Source organism: Microcebus murinus, chromosome 8, assembly GCF_040939455.1.
Source record: "Microcebus murinus isolate Inina chromosome 8, M.murinus_Inina_mat1.0, whole genome shotgun sequence".
In the NCBI taxonomy this organism is placed as follows: Eukaryota; Metazoa; Chordata; class Mammalia; order Primates; family Cheirogaleidae; genus Microcebus; species Microcebus murinus.
The window spans coordinates 86,626,235-86,643,237 of record NC_134111.1 but is presented as its reverse complement, the minus strand read 5'-3'; the positions used below and the strand labels follow the sequence as shown (position 1 = coordinate 86,643,237).

The 17,003-nt window shown below is 38.4% G+C and overlaps 1 non-coding gene across 1 annotated transcript; it reads right to left on the bottom strand.

Moving 5' to 3' along the window:
- Positions 1 to 16,040: 16,040 nt before the first annotated feature.
- LOC142872771 (U1 spliceosomal RNA) lies at positions 16,041 to 16,203 on the bottom strand. The gene has a single exon (XR_012920873.1). It is a non-coding gene; the product is annotated as a U1 spliceosomal RNA (small nuclear RNA).
- Between the last annotated feature and the right edge of the window lie 800 nt (positions 16,204 to 17,003).

Genomic DNA, 17,003 nt, shown 5'->3' with positions numbered 1-17,003 from the left:
ACTTGTGACTGCATTGACCTTAGCTTTCTCATTTTGTTAAACATGGGTGAAAACTTTTCCATGGACCAGCACAGATTTGAGGACAGGCACTTGAGAATCATGTAAAACCAAACACTGTTTCCTCACCTGTGGTTTTTAAAGACAAGGAGACAGACTGGGAGGTTTAGATGTCAACATCACCTACTAGATCTATCCTGTAAGAAACAGCTTCTCTCCATGCTTATGGGGACTGCAGTAGTCCCTTGGTATCTTCTACAAGATATGTCATCAGAAAACAGCTTTTTCCCTATTCTCTAAGGCAATGGACTGAAGAGGGTTTTCTTTCTGCTTTATTGTTTTCAGATGTTTGCCAACTCTCAACTGACCATTTCTTTCACTGATAAATTAGAAGGAAATTATAGTCCCTTCACAGAAGGCCAGAAGTGACCCCTCAACCCTCTTAGATAACAAAAAAGGACTGTTTCTTTCATCTCTAAGATGAACTAAACAATTGAAAACAGGGGTAGCTCCATCAGTAGGAGCTGGAATGATAGCTGCATTTCCTGTTAAAGTAAAAAATTAGTTTCCAAAGCTTATATGAACAAGAGGAGCAGTTTTCCTCAGTGTCATTGTTAATTTAAATTAACTTAATGACAATGTTACTTACATAAGTATAAACATAAAACTAGGTATAAACTCTGTTGCTTACAGCTCTTCTAATTATAAAACAGAAACAAACTTACAAACTAAAGAATAAAACTCTACACTCTGGGAGGCTGAGGCGGGCGGATTGCTCGAGGTCAGGAGTTCGAAACCAGCCTGAGCAAGAGCGAGATCCCGTCTCTACTATAAATAGAAAGAAATTAATTGGCCAACTAATATATATATATATATATATATATATATATATATATATATATCAGCCGGGCATGGTGGTGCATGCCTGTAGTCCCAGCTACTCAGGAGGCTGAGGCAGGAGGATCACTTGAGCCCAGGAATTTGAGGTTGCTGTGAGCTAGGCTGACACCATGGCACTCACTCTAGCCTGGGCAACAAAGTGAGACTCTGTCTCAAAAAATAAAAAAAAAGAATAAAACTCTAAAACTGATAAAACTCAAATGAACAACATTAATTTGATGTGACAAATGAAATTTTGTTGAAATTAAATTGCTACTCACATCTCAGATGCATTACAGGTTGTCATGGTACAGGTTTTGGAATTTGGTGTGCCTGAGACATTGAAGTAGCCCCATTTTCCCCACTATTTCTCCATTTGAATAACAGACAAACTTGGCACTTGGACCTTGTGGGGATCAGAGGCCCCCCTCCCCACAAAGGTTCACCAAACCGTAGGGAGCAGAAGCCCCTATCCTCATAAAGGTTCCCTAAAAACTCACTGACATGAGGTGGATTGATGAATAGGAGCAAAAAGACACAGACTGATTTAACGTGTGTACATGGGAACCCTCAGAATGAAGATTTGACTCCTCAATGAGGTACAGAAGTGTTTAAAGAATGGGGGCTTGAAAGCAGAAAAACAGGTTTTGGGAGGGAGAGAGAAAGAGGCTTGTCTAATTAGCTAAGGTGATCTTGTCATTCAAATCTGAGGTCCCCAAATCCCAAGCTGTGGACCAGTACTGGTGTTAGGAACCGGGCAAAAGGTGAGCAGTGGGCATGCCAGGGAAGCTTCAAGCTTCATCTGCACTTACAGACACCCCCCATTGCTTGCATGCCCCCCCACCCCATAGAAAAATTGTCTTTTGTCTTCCATGAAGCCAAAATGGTGGAGGACTGCTGACGTAAATGAAACCTCATAGGTAGCAGCCCTCGGAGAAAACAGATGGTAAATGTTTCTGTTCAGACCTTTAAAGGTATCAAACTCTCAGTTAATTTTTCCTAGATCAGGTACACATACACCTGATCTGTATTAATGCAGATTCTCTACAGATGAAAATTCCCTCCAACCCACAAGACAGCTTTGCACCATTACTTCTACCTGTGAGACTCATGGCAGCCATCTCAAAATATGTCAAAGAGATATATTTGGGGGTAAAATATTTCTAATTTCCTTCAACCTCATTTGCTTTCATTTGGCATGAAGACATCTTTTATTTCATGAGTCTACTTTTGTGATGTTCTCATTAGCCTAAGTTAATTGAAATACTACTTGATGGTAAAGTGATCTTGCACAGAACACAAAGACAATGAAATAAAGTTGTAGTTAAGAAAAAAACTCAGTACAAATTTCTTTTTCAGTCTCTCCTGCTGCCTGACCTTAGAGGAACTAGAAGAGACTGTTTCTGCTTCATTTTTGTATCTCCTCCACCCACAGCAGTACTCCAGCACACAGTAGGCCCTCAAAAGTATTTGTGGAATGAATGAACAAATAAATGTCAGACCTAACAGAAGGCAGTAATGGTCTGGGACAGAACTGGGTGCCAGGTCATAAGGCAGGTACAGAGGGTCAGTGAGCAAAACAGCAGCAGGAGAACAATGGAAGAGAATTTGAAATATAACTTTGTCCCCTGTGCCAGGAGACAGGACTCTTTGGGTCATCTCCTCTTCCCCCGGCTTTGGGACGGAGGTTCCGGGGTGTGCCAGCCCCCCTCCTACTGTGGAGGTGCCTATGAGCACAGAGCACGCCCCTCCCAGTTCCAGCTCCTGCCAGAAACGGGCTGGCTGGCACAGACCTCCCCAGGTCCCCTGGTGCCACTCTGGGTTGTCCCTCTGTGGCCTGGGGTGGCTTCCCCTTTTCAGACAGCTCTCCTGAGGCTTCATTAGCAGCTGAATAGGAATCCATTTCATCCACTGATTCCACTGGATGCCTTTGGTTCTGCTGTTAATACTTCTAAATATTTGAAGAGAGCAGATTTGCTTATCTAGCTTGTTTATCAATTGATAACTGAAAATTCACCTTCCCTTTGTCAGTATTTTTATACGCTACTTTCTTCATCCCCGTTCAGTCCTGCGGCTATGTCTCTGATCTGCAGTCATTATTTTTAGTCTTTGCTCTCATGGAAATGGTAAGCTCTGGACTTGTTAATTTATAATTCTAGCCTCTCAGAAAGTACTGCTGTTTTTTAAAAATTTTTTAAATCACTCAAAGATCTAATGAAATGTTCAGCCCTATTTCACCTCCAGAAAAAGGAGAGGGGAGAAGCTTCTGGAAGGATGCCTTCGGTGTCCTCACATGCCCCGATTGGCCGGGAAGAACGGCTGCTGGCTGCCCAGTGCGCACGTGTCCTCGTTGTCCCGACTGCCCCGCGAGTGGCCGGACTGTCCAGACAGTCCCCGAGGCGCGGTCGGCTCAGGGATCAGGCTGCAGGGGAGTCAAACCCAAACCGCAGCAGTCCAGCTGGAATCCTCCTGCCGTGACGCGGTGAAGCTACCGGGCAGCTGCCTCGTGGGGGAAGCCCGAAGCCTTGTTTCGAGCCCCTGAAACAGTGGAGGCTTCTCCCTGTTTCCAAAGCCAATTATTGTTTGACGCGATCTTGAACTCCCACTTCCAGGAGGGTTGGGTTCCAAGCAGTCTATTTCAAAGTCCGCAGTTTTGAACTGGAAAGTAATTTTTTCCTTACCGAAAGTAATAATAAAAGAAAAGGAACCAAAGCCCAGCCCATAAAAAAAAAAAAAAAACCTATTTATATATTCAAACCTAGATGAAATAATGTACTTTCGCAATGAAAAGCAGCAGAAAAATCAAATGCTTTAGTTTAGGTGTGCAGACTGTGTCTGTAAATCCGTTAATTATAACTGAACATAACCAGATTAATAAGAATAGTTTCTCTATGTGGCGTGGCCTTGACGACGGCACTTTTAATTAAAGAAGGATGAGAAGAAAGTCGGAGACTCGTGGAAATTATTGAGGAGGAAATTCTCAGGACATTTGGTGGCTTTAGAAATTAAGAAATAATTTTGCTTTAAAACTTGCCTTTGACACCAATACTCACTAGTACCAATCAGCCGCCAGAAGGCTCATTTTTAGTCACAAAGAAAGAATGCAGGGCAAAAAAGAGGGAGGGGGTCTTAGGTCGGTTTCCTGGAATTCAGACTCTGAGATGGAGTAGTTTATTAGAAGGCCACTCTGGATCAGTCCCTGTGGGGAGAGGGAGGAGGGGAGGCAGCCATGGAGCAGGCACTAGACAACTTTCAGGGTTGTCTAGTCTTGGACCAGGGCCCAAGACTGACATCTCCTCATTGGCCAGTGCCTGGATAGGGGCCACCCAGGGAGGGGGCATGATCTCGAGCTAGGAACTCCCCAGGTGACAACAATTCCTGGGTAAGCAGTGTCTCTAGGACCAGTCCTAATTCTTGGGGGTGCTGTGTGTGTGTGGGGGGGGGGGTTGGTCCTCTGTCCTGAAATCCACTATAGAGCCACATTGCTTTTCACTCAGGCAACTGAGCAAGAATGAAACAAAAGAGGAAACAGTGTGTTCATGTAGATGTGTGTATATAGGGGACAGAAAATTGACCAGACTGAGCTGTGGGAGACAGAGGACAGTCACGGAGCAGTTCCCGCAACCTCCTCCTGAGGGGACAGGGCAGAGGTGTGAAGGAAGGTACTGCTCAGGCTGCAGCCACTCCTGCCACGGTAGTTTAGTCCCTGGCACTGGACGAAGTATGCTGGACTGGGGGAAAGAGGGACCCAGCCTGCACTCCAGTCTTGAATGTAAAGAACATTTTATTTTCTACCTTAGGGGCTTCTACACAGATGAATAAGTGAAGGCCACTGTGGCAGCTCCCAACTTTTTATTTTTTAAGAATAGTACAATACAGACCAGGTTTTTTTCTTAGTTTCTTTTGAACTTTTTTAAAGCTTTTTTCCCCATTATGTGACATTTTGCATTTCTATAAAATAGTACTGTATGGCAGGCAATTATTTTTGATACCAAAGTAGAGCTAGTTGTATTTATTAATTTTTAAATTAACTGTGTTTTAAGGATTTGTGATACCTTCTGGGGCATCCTGTGTATTATTGCAAAACCTATTGGGAGTTTTTGGATTGTTTTTTACAAAGCTCTGACCGTCAGGGATACAAAGAAGTAAATAAAATGGACCTTGCTTTCAAGGAGATTACAATGCAATTTTGAAAAGAGAATGCAAACCATGCAGCTATTCCTAGTGCCAAGAAGTATTTTATCTTCCAGAAGAACTTTGTCTTACACGTGGAGAACACTCGGGGAGATAGCAGAGAATGCATAGTGAATAGATTGATCTTTCCTTCTGTATCTGGAAGCATAAACAGCCTGTGCCTTCCAGAGGAGTTAGCATGCTGTTTTATACAAATCTTGAGAAATCTCGGGTTTTTAAATATTGCTTTCTTGTTTATGTAGTCCTTGTGGTACTTTGGAATGTGCGTATCTCAGATTCTTGAGAGGCAGTCTGTAACCTATATTCCAGACCACTTCCCTTACTCATTTTTCGGGCTAGTCAATCTGTAATTGACCAGTGTGCTTTTCTGGAATCCAGGTTTATCTTTGTTTAGGAAATTATTACTTGCTTGATGTAGGTGACTCTACTTTGTATTTCTTTGTTCTATTTTGTAAATAAAAAATTGCCATTGGGCCGGGCATGGTGGGTCACGCCTGTAATCCTAGCACTATGGGAGGCCGAGGCGGGCAGATCCTTTGAGCTCAGGAGTTCGAGACCAGCCTGAGTAAGAGTGGGACCCCCCGTCTCTACTAAAAAAATAGAAAGAAATTAGCTGGACAACTAAAATATATATATTAGCCAGGCATGGTGGCGCATACCTGTAGTCTCAGCTACTTGAGAGGCTGAGGCGGAAGGATCGCTTAAGCCCAGGAGTTTGAGGCTGCTGTGAGCTAGGCTGACGCCACGGCACTCTAGACCGGGCAACAAAGTGAGACTCTGTCTAAAAAAAAAGAAAAATTGTCATTTCTATAGTTTGCACCTTTAACTTTGCCTTAATTTTTATTACTTGACAAAGAGCATATTTGCTGCCTGGGAAATGACCTCCTCTGCAAATCTGTGTCTGGTGGGAATGGGAAAAGAAAAGGTAAATGTGGCTGAGAAGGAGTTGGTTTTTCGTTATCTCTTGTCCCACTCTTCAGGGCTCCAGAGAACCATTAGGCAGAGCCTGTATTAGCCATTTTCCAATTCGCTGCAGTGATTATGCTGAACAGATGTTTATATTTTCATTCCTGGTGATATGGGTGGGAGTGCTTTTGATAAACATAAGATGTGGGAAAAGCTTATTTCTGTGTCCTCCATTCATCTTATAGAAAACTTTGTCTTCTTGTCTATTCCCTGAACTCCAGGCTTGCTACTTCTTAGTGCCATAGTGTTCTCCTTTGCCAGTTCTTCTAGAATACTCCATAGCTAGCTGGTCAGCCTCCTGCCGTGGCTTTCCTGCACTTGCTCTGTTTGGGTTCCATTACCTCAGGCTAGCCTTACAAGAAGACCATGGGATAAATCAGATCATGCAATGCTGTTAATAGCTGATAAAAATCAACCCCCAAATGTGCATCCCCTAGCAACAACTTATTTCCATTTTAATTTGACTGGGGTCTTTAAAGCTTTAATTCCAGGTTTTCCAATCTGGCTTGTACTGAGGGAAAAATTCATATGATAAGCACATTTTCCTAGAGCTTCAAATTTACCTGAAAAATTCTTTGGGGGGAAAAAATAATCCACATTATTTTCATATTAAAGCAAACAGGAGATATATATTATGATAGAAATAAAAATTCCTCATATCTTAAAAATAAAACATGAGACAACAAGAAATTTTACTTTTGGTAAATTACTTAGGTCTCCAGACACCCAGGATTGGATGAAAAACTTTGAGAAGCATGGCCTAAGTCAACTAGCTCTCAACCATCAGAATTCTGGGCATTTGAGGAGGTTAGTGGGGAGTTTTTCTTTTTCCTTTTCAGCACTTGTCTGATCACTTGCCCAGATATGGGATGTGTTTGATGGCTCAATCACATTTTTCAGGCCTGAATATTTTTTTGAATCTCTTTACAAAGTGCCTGGGTCTATTTGTGCTTTTGCCCAAGTCTTGGTCGATGAGTTAGAGATCTGAGTGATGGCATTTAGCAAAAGATGGGGTGGAGCTGCTTTCTAGTTTGCAATTTGGGGCTAAAATATGACCCTTTAGGTGCTGCTTTATAGAGGGTATTTTAAAATAGTTGAAATATTTACTTACAGTAGTCAAGTTAATGTCAAACAAGAGAATGAATCTTCAGGGAACTTTGAAGATAGGTTTGAACTTTTAAATATGCACATTTGTTTTATGACATAATAAATTGCATTCTTTAAAGGAGAACTGCATCAGGGAGCTGACAAATTAATGGTATATATTTTTTTAAGTCAGAGGATTCCCTGAAGAAGAATTATTGTAGGTTTGGACAATAGTGCAAATTATTCAGACTTTATTGTTTTAATACCCATTGTGTCCAGGTGTGACTTCATAGCTTGTATGCTTTGCTTTCTTCACAAAGGGGATCAAATCAATAGTTAAGTCAAAACATTATAAAGTCATTTCCTTTGGAAGAAAAATTTTACCATTTTTGTATTATTTCAATAATTAACTTACTGTAAGTACTGATTGAAATATGTTTATCATCTTTTGCCAGAGGTGTTTGGGAAAAAAAAGTATATTATATCTCTTACCACCCCTCCCCTCAAAAAAAAAAAAAAAGCATTTCCTTAGAGATAATGAGGGGTTTGGGGAAAAAAAATTACTCCTACGTTTATGCTACTTTATGAAATTTACAAGGAGGAATTTATTATTCCAATTTAACTGACATTCTGGGAGGAACAACTGCTAAAATAATTTATCAATCACTTAAGCCTTAGTGCTAATTTATCAGCAGCTTTGCCATTTTCAGCTTAGAGCTATTGTTGAGAGTATCTATTGTCAAGTCAGATAACACTGTGATCACAACATTAAAGGAAATGGCACAAAAAAGCTTATAATTGCATGACTTTAACATAGCAAATTCACCTTTGTGTTTTCCTTCTTGTCATTCTCCATTTCCATACGCATTTTCAAATTGATATAATCATAAAGTTGACTCAACTGTATTCCTAGTTGGAGTGGGGGTTGGGAGCCACAAAGGTGACCACCACAATTTTTTGCCAGAGCTGCTCTCCAGTTGCTCCCTGTGGCTCTGCTCCCCACTCTCCCTCACCTCCTCCTCCTCCCACACTACTTGCGTTTGGGGGTGAAACTAAATTCAAGTCATAATTATTTTGAAATTAACTGTATGTAGAATTATTGGGCTTTTCACATTGGAATTGCAAATCAAGCCACCAGATTTAACTGCTGGCTGCCATTTTCTTCCCGATTCTCCCCATGACGCTTCCACCCAACTCAACACCCAGAAGGGAATTATCTGCCATTTGCCAAGTGACTGGCAGGACTGAGGAATGCAGAGATGAATGACTCTTGGTTTCTACCTTCTAGTAATAGATTAACCGGTAAAGATATAATATGATGCTATTAATACATAATGAGCTCCATTAGAGGAGAGAAAAACTAAAAGGGAGAGAAGCTACGTTTGCAATAACAGTGAGGCATAATAAACACTGATAAAATAATCCAGTAGGAGCCTTAGCCTAGCTCTGTGGGGAGAGTCCCAGAGAAGGCGATAATTAAACTGGCTTTGCAAGCTTAGGAAGGTGGGTGGAGAAGGAGAAAGACATTTGAGGTCCACACAAAGACGTGAGGTGTGAAGGAGGGTTGAGAGAAGGGTGTGAGGAGACTGAGTGGCATGTGGTCATGGGTCTGGTATTCTATGTTAGGTAGTTGAGATTTTGATCCAACGGCAACAGGGTACCAAATGGAGGTTTGGGGGACACAGAAATGATATGATCAATATTTTGGTTGTTTTGTTTTAAGGGGAAATATAATTCTGGTGGGTAAGGGATTGTCAGGGTGAGAGTGGAGTGGGGCATCTAATGGTCCCATAGCTCTTTCCTTTGTAATGAACTTCCCACCATCTAGCGTGCTGTGTGGCACATGAAAGGGGTAGGAAATACTTGCTGAGTGCATGAATGAATTAGCACTACCTCAGAGAAACCCTGGTCTTGAGAGCTGTTCTTGCAGCCCGCCAGCCCCACAACTTAGTGCAGAATAACATGCACTAAAGACACCGGCCAATTCAGCATGTGACTGGTAACCAGTAAAGCCAAATTGAGGTTTAAATTCCATTTGAGGCAATTACCAGGGATCTCCTTTAATTCTTGGCTAAACCTCCTTGACTTTAGCTTTTGAGTCTTGAGTCCTGATTCTCTCCTATGGACTGAAAGATGGAAGAATTTGGTTTTCCTGGCCTGACTCTAGGTTCTCTCTGAAGACTTTGGCTAAGAACTCAATACACTCTTGAGCCTCTTCTACAACTCAGGACTCAGACACATGGCCTCATCTTGCTGTAGACTTCAGGCCCAAATTCTGGCTCCAGGCTGTCTGAAGGTACAGGCTACCTGTGTACCAAGTACACCTGCCCCAGCTTCCTGTTCTATTTCTCCTTGTAAAGATTTATTTTACATTGTTCAGAAATAAATGCTATCCAAAAGCCTCCTTTCAGCCAATCCCTCTCTTTCAATACCTCCCTGAACATTTCTCATTAACTCATTTTCTTCTCTAAAAATCAGTTTCTAGGCCAATTTCTTTGAACCTTTTTTTTTTCTGCTGGAAAGTTGAATAGATACTTAAAACATTTGAAATAACCTTGCATCACAGAAAAGAAAAACATTTGTATAGTAACTGGGGTATGGTATCCTATTTGGGGCACTCTAAACCTCTATATATTCCTGTTGAAGACATTTTATTTTTTGATTTTTATTATGGAAAATTTCAAACACATACAAATTACAGAAAGTAGTGTACGGACCCTATGCATTTATATCTAGTTTCAGTAGTTGTCAACAAACGGCCCAGTTGGTTTCATCTACACCCTCACCAAAGATATCTAATATCTACAATAATTTCTCAATATAATCAAATATCTAGTCTATTTTCATACTTCCCCAATTGTCTTAGATTTTAAAATACATATAATTTTAAAAAATTGGGCCGAGTGTGGTGGCTCTTGCCTGTAATCTAGTCAGAGCAAGAGTGAGACTCTGTCTTTACTAAAAATAGAAAAAATTATCCAGGTGTGGTGGTGTGTGCCTATAGTCCCAGCTGCTTGAGAAGCTGAGGCAGGAGGATTGCTTGAGTCCAGGAGTTTGAGGTTGCTGTGAGTTATGATGACACCACTGTACTCCAGCAGGGTGACAGAGTGAGACTCTGTCTCAAAAAAAAAAAAAAAAATCAAATCAAGGTCTAATTTAGGACATAAATTGTAGTTGGTTGATATCTCTCCAGTCTCATTCAATCTATAATTTTCCCCTTCATCCTCATTTTATTTTTTCTTGGAATGAACTTGTTGAAGAGACTGGGTAATTCATCCTATATGATCCTCTGCAGCCTGGATTTGTTGATTGCACCACTGATAGACTGTTTAACATGTTCCTCTATTCTTGTGTTTCATATAAATTGGTAGGTATATATTGAGGTTTAATTATATTCAGGTTTAACTCTTTCTTTTTTTGACGAAACACAGTTTATGTGGTGCTGTGCACTTCTACCCAGACATATGCAATGTCAAATTGTCTTCTTTTATAAAGTTGGCAGGAACTAATTATCATTGTCAACATCTATTAATTTCTTACGGGTTACAAAATGATGATATTTAAATTCTATCATTCCATATTCATATATTAGCCTTTTTGACTATTTGGTTATCTTAATACTCTCTGAACAGGCAAAGTTTGATAAAGGCTTCAACTCTTTTCCTTCATGAATCAGTTTTCAAAAATATTAGTTGGTTGCTTAACATCCTTCAAAGGTGACCCATCAGATTTTTAAGTTATGAATTGGAAATATACATATTTGATAGGTTTTAATTCATTACAGTTATCCTTTTCCAGGCTCAAATTTGTCAATCTTTGGTTAGTGGGAACCTAGTCAAGTTGCCTTCTGAGTCTCTTGAGCAATCTCTGAAATCTTCGAGAGCCTCCTTGCGTACAGAAGGACAAAATATTTCGGGCTCATCCTCGACATTTCCTCTCTCAGACTTGGAATCAGACATTTTTCCAAGGGGTCATGATTCCTTTGAGTTAGAAATGATTTATAGAAACAGCAATATGGAACTTAGGACCCCTTGATGCTCTTGGGCTGAACTTTGTTTTCCTAGACCTTTTCACAAGACAGAGATAGGAAATACATGTTTTTTAAAAATAAAATACATCATGAGTTTATGCTGGTACTTCCGATTCAGATATAGAACAATAGGATACTTAACTCAATTGCTTGGCTCTTACATTTGTATCTCTTTTCTCCAATGTCAAAAATCCTGGCTCTTGGTGGCATCAACACAATTACTCATTTGTTTAATCTCACAATACACGTATAACAGTCTCAGAATAGCCGTACGTACCACTAGCACCAATGATTTGATAATTTTAAAGTTTATTTGCAGTTTTTCTTTGTCCTCAGATTATAAGAATCTATAGTTAGTTTATGATGTTTTAAAGTCATTTGGGATAGTTTCTCTATGTAGTTTTTGACAGCTACCTGATATAGATTTATTCACTTGATTAATTTTGGTCTCAATTTTTAAGGATTTCATTTGTTATATTGAAATTTGTTTTATAATTATGTGAAATATTTACATTGTACCAAACTAAACAAGGTAGATTCAAAGAAGTATTGCTTTCAACCTGTCCCTTCTATATAATTCCTTCTTTCCTCATGGGTGACCACTTAAAAAAAACTATGTATGTTAAGCCTTTCATTGATTTTAAAAATTTAATGAGTTATGTGAAGATCACTCCACAGTAGTATAGAGATAATTTTCATTGCTTTTTACAGCTGTCTTGTTCTACATTGTGTGGCCATATCCTGATTTATTCAATCCGTCTCCTATTACAGACATTGGGTTGTTTCCAAGTCTTTTATTTTATTATTATTATTATGATGTTGCAATACCTGGCCTTGTGCATCGTCTTATATTTTTGCCAGTATATCTTTTGAATAGATTACTAGAAAGGGGGTTGCTGAGTAAATATCTACCAAGGTATCAGCACATTTTCCTCTAGAAAAGATGTGCAATTTTGCATTCCCCTAGTAGAGCAAAAGTGCTTGTTTCCCCACAGTCTTGCCAACTATAGATACAGTCAAACTTTTGGATTTTTTCCAATCTGATAAATGAGAACTGGTGTCTCAGTGAAGTTTAAAATTATACTTCTCTTCTTATTAGCAATATTGAGCTTTTTGTAGGTCTCCTATATTTGCCTATCAATTGCTTCTTAGTCTCTTTTAACAATGGAGTGTCATTGGTCTTTTCTTCTCAAATTTTAAAAGCTCATTTTATTTTAAGAATATTTGCCCTTTGTGATATAAGTTGTATGTATTTTCCCCACTTTGTTACTTGTCCCTTTTTTACTTATGATGCTTTTCAGAGGCAAAGCGTTTTTATTTTATATTATATTTTACATCATCAATTTTATCAGTCCTTTCTCTTTTTGCTTCTGGATTTTGAGTCATGGTTAAGAAAATTGTTCTCAGTCTCATGTAATAAAGCAATTCACTCATGTTTCATCTAGCATTTGTGTAGTTTCATTTTATTAAATTTCTGATACATTTGGAATTTATCCTATTTTATGGTGTGAATTTTATGGTGAGAAATGAATCTATTACCCCCTTTTTCAAATATAGCTATCTATGTAGTTATCACAATACTATTTATTTAAAGGTCCATATTTTCCCTAAGAATATGAGATGATGACTTTATTATTAATACGTATTAAATTTTCATATGCAAAATTATCCATGGCAGGGCTTTCTACTCTATTGAAGATACTATTAATACTAAGGGTTATGACTGAAGTTTGAGTTCTAATTACGTGAATGAGCAGATCTTATGTTGCCCAGAGCACAGGAGGAAAAGTACAGAGTAGTATTAGTCATTGACTATGCAGGACAAAAGACCTGAAACATTATGGGTGTTTAATGAATACTTAGTTGTATGAATGACTCAATAAAAAAAAAAATTAGTAGATGATTAAAGAAATCCATTTGAGATATATGTTTCAAACAGGACAAGGTTTCTATAAAATATCAATTAGTTAACAATGTAGTAGTGGACACTATAATGGGGAGAAGACTAATAGTGGTATTTATAATCTACTTAGAAAAAGAATACATTTGTTGTACATTTTAAAATGTGAAACTCCGAGAACTTGTGCATAAATCTTAGAATCAGATGATTTTAATTACATTGAAAAAACCTCAATTCTGTACTTAAACCAGTGATGAATCCTTTTGTGAAGATTATAATCCCTTTAGATTGTGAATAAATGTGCTTTAAGATGTTTTCTTTGTTCAGATTTTGTGTTTAAGACTTTTTATAGTGGGGTGCATTGACATGTTTTGAAAACAGAGTATAACAGAAACAGTGACCATTTCTACTTTTGAGAATGAAAGTAATAACATGAAAAAGAATTAATCTAGATTTTCATTATATTGGAAACACAATTTCTAGACAACATTGTTTAGAAGTCTGACAAAAAAACCTAATTAGTGTTTCCAATCTAGCTTAGAAGACTCAGAACTCTGAAGGTGCCATCATAACTTTTGAAAGATTTTCACACATAATTCGCCACCAACTCTCTCCAAAAAACCCTGTCTGTCTTTGGTAGTTCAACATATAGCACTGCAAAGGAAGTTAATTAATAGTTTTAAAAATAAATTACTTTCAAAAGTACACAGGGAAAGGAAGGAAAAGCATTAAGTGAGAAGCAAAACTGATAAAGTTGAGAAAAGACTTCTCCATCTGGCTTAAGATTCAGGGCTCAAAATTCTCTTTCCAGCCGTGGCTTGAGTGTGTGGAAGGAAATGACAAAGCCAGTCCTAACTAAGCACTTGGGGAGAACAGCTCTTCCTATCGTATAGCTTTCCTCTGATCTTCCTTGCTGTGGGATGTTTAATCAACAAGTACTGAGAATATAGTTTTACTTTTTATAATCTTGCAAACCTGGGAGCCAGTGGTAAGAAAGATAGAGAGCAGTGAGATGAAAAAATAGCTTGGGAAGAGCAGCCTACTTAATTTTCTCCTAGAGCTCGAAAATGTTTTTGTTTTATTGAGGGACCAAGGTTTGAATTGGCCCAATTAATATTCATGTGGTTTTACCACCCTTACTAAGTATATTCAACCTCTTCCTTGGCCATTTTCCATCTCTTTTCCCTTGAACCAGACCTTGGATTCAGAACATTGGCTGCCCACCCTAGGGGCATGAAAGTAACTTGAATTCAGTTTGACCTTAAAACATACAGTAAACCTTTTAGATTTGGCCACATTTGCCTCTGGGGCACTGTTAATAGGACTAAAATATACGCCAAAAATATTCTGAAAAGCGTATTTTCCCTACTCGTTTAATCCTCTTATATGGAATGGATAAGTGAATTTGTAGAGTAGCATAATCCACATTTGTGCTTATTCTTCCTGCAGTTTGAGTTGTAATCCCAGCTCTTGAAAATCGAAAACTTCTTTGCAAATTATGTTCCACATCTATGAAAAAATATCATGGCAAAATATGGGGGAATTAGATGGCTATGGATCCGATAAAGTTTTTGTGCTGAATCTAAGTGGAAATGCACAGGAGAGGGGTCAAATGAAGGCCAACAAAGCAGGTGGGGAAAATAGAGAATATTTGTAGTACTCTTTTACACAACTTAAATCTGCCACAACAGCTTTGTAAGACTCTACTGTGGGAAAGTGTTCTGACAGAGCTTTTTCTGCATCTGGGACTTTTGCCTTGAGTTTCAGGTCTCAACTGGAAAAAAAATCTTTACTCAATTTGGTGTCCTGGACTTTTCAGGTGTTGATCTTTTTGAGGCCAAGAGGACAGGATCGTTCCATTCACTGGCTCCCAGGGGAGCAAACATTGCTATTTTGAAGGGGTGTATGTTACAGGACCATCACACCATGTGCTGTCCCTTCCAATACATTTTAATTTATTCTAAAATAAACTTCAAAAACAAAATGATAGTGACAGTTATAAGGAGTGATGAATTTGAAAGTGGAAAACCTTGGGGATGGGATTCGGTGTAGTGATAAATTAAAAAAAAAGATTTATTTGCTTATTTATTATGCAGACAATTACTAAATATCTAGTTTACGCCAGGCACTATGTTGGGTGCTGGGAATAAAACAGTGGCCAATATAGTTTCTGCCTTTTATAAGACTTAGTGTCTAACAAAGTTGTCAGGTAATTAAATAAGTAACAACATAGGGTCCATAAATTTTGGGATAGATAAGGTGATTATCTAGATTATTATTCAAACTGGGACTTAAGGGTGAAAGGGGAGTTTTTCAGTAAGTGTGCTGGACCAATAGGTTTAAACTGACATCACCTGGGCAAACTGGGAAGTGTCTGACCTTAGAGTTAGGGGATGTGGAGGGGTTATGGGATTGTGTGTCAGGAGCCCTTTGTGTGTGGTGCTGGTGGGGAAGAGGTTTCTAGGAGGAAATTATGTCAAGACTGTCACCTGTGTGACTACCTCTTCAGGTGTGTTCTCTCTTGTGGCTCCCTAATGACTGCCAGAACCTCTGGAAGTTAAATGCATCCTTATCACCAGTTGAAAGGAGGGGTCTGCTTATTTTGATAGGGATTGTGGTGAATCTGTAGATCAGTTTGGGGAGTATTGACTTCTTAACAATATTAAGTATTCCAGTCAGTGAACACAGAATATCTATTTATTTAAGTACTCTTTGCTTTCTTCCAATAATGTTTTGTAGTTTCCAGAGTATAAAGTTCACACTTCTTTTCTTAAATGTACTTCTAAGTATTTTACTCTTTTTGATGCTATTACAAATGGAACTTTTTAAAATTATATTTTTGGATTGTTTATTATAAGCCTATAGAAATACAATTGATTTTGTGTAATGATCTTGTATTCTGCAAATTCCTGAACTCATTAGTTCTAATAGTGTTTTTAGTGGATTCATTAGGATTTTTCTAAGTACATGATTTTTTTTTTTTTTTTACAGGGGATAGCATGAACACAGTCCCCTGGAGCACAAATTATGAAATCAAGTTTCCCACATTTGAAGAAATCACAGTGGTCAGCACTCCCGAAGTGCAATGGATTAACCTCATCCTGGGAGAACCACCTTCATGATTGTGGTATTTCCCCTGCCAGGTAAGCATTGCATGACACTTTCTTGCCCAGTTACCTTGAGTAGGACTTACAGTAGAGTATTGAATAGAAGTGGCAACAGTGGGTATTTTTGTCTTGTTCCTGATCTCAGAAGGAAAACATTCATTCTTCTACCATTAAGTATAATGTTAGCAGTAGATTATATATAGATTTTCTTTATCAGGTTGAGGAAGTTTCCATTTATTCTTAGCTTGTTGCATGTTTTTATTATCAAAAAATATTGGATTTTTCCTTTTCTTGTATCTATTGAAATAATCATGTGGTTTGACTTGTTTATTCTATTAATCTGGTATATTACATTAATTGATTTTCAGATCTTAACTTTGTATTCCCAGGATACATTTTTTTGGTCATGGTGTATAATCCTTTTTTAAGTTGCTGAGTTCAATTTACTAGCATTTTGTTGAGGCTTTTGTATCCATATTTACAAGAGATAATGGCTTGTAATTTTCTTTCCTATGATGTCTTCATTTGGTTTTAGTATCAAGATGATACTGACCTCATAGAATGAGCTGGGAAGTGTTCCCCTTTCTTCTACTTTTTGGAAGAGTTTGTTGGCCTAATAATTCAATTTCTTTGCTTGTTACATGTGTATTCAGATTTATATTTCTTCTTGGGTCAGTTTTGGTAGTTTGTATCTTTGTGGAAAATTTTTCCATTTCATCTAAATTGTTTATTTTGTTGACATGGAGTTGTTCACAATATTCCCCTGTAGTGTTATTTATTTCTGTAAAGTCAGTAGAAATATCCTCTATTTCATTCTTAATTTTAGTAGTTTGAGTTTTATCTT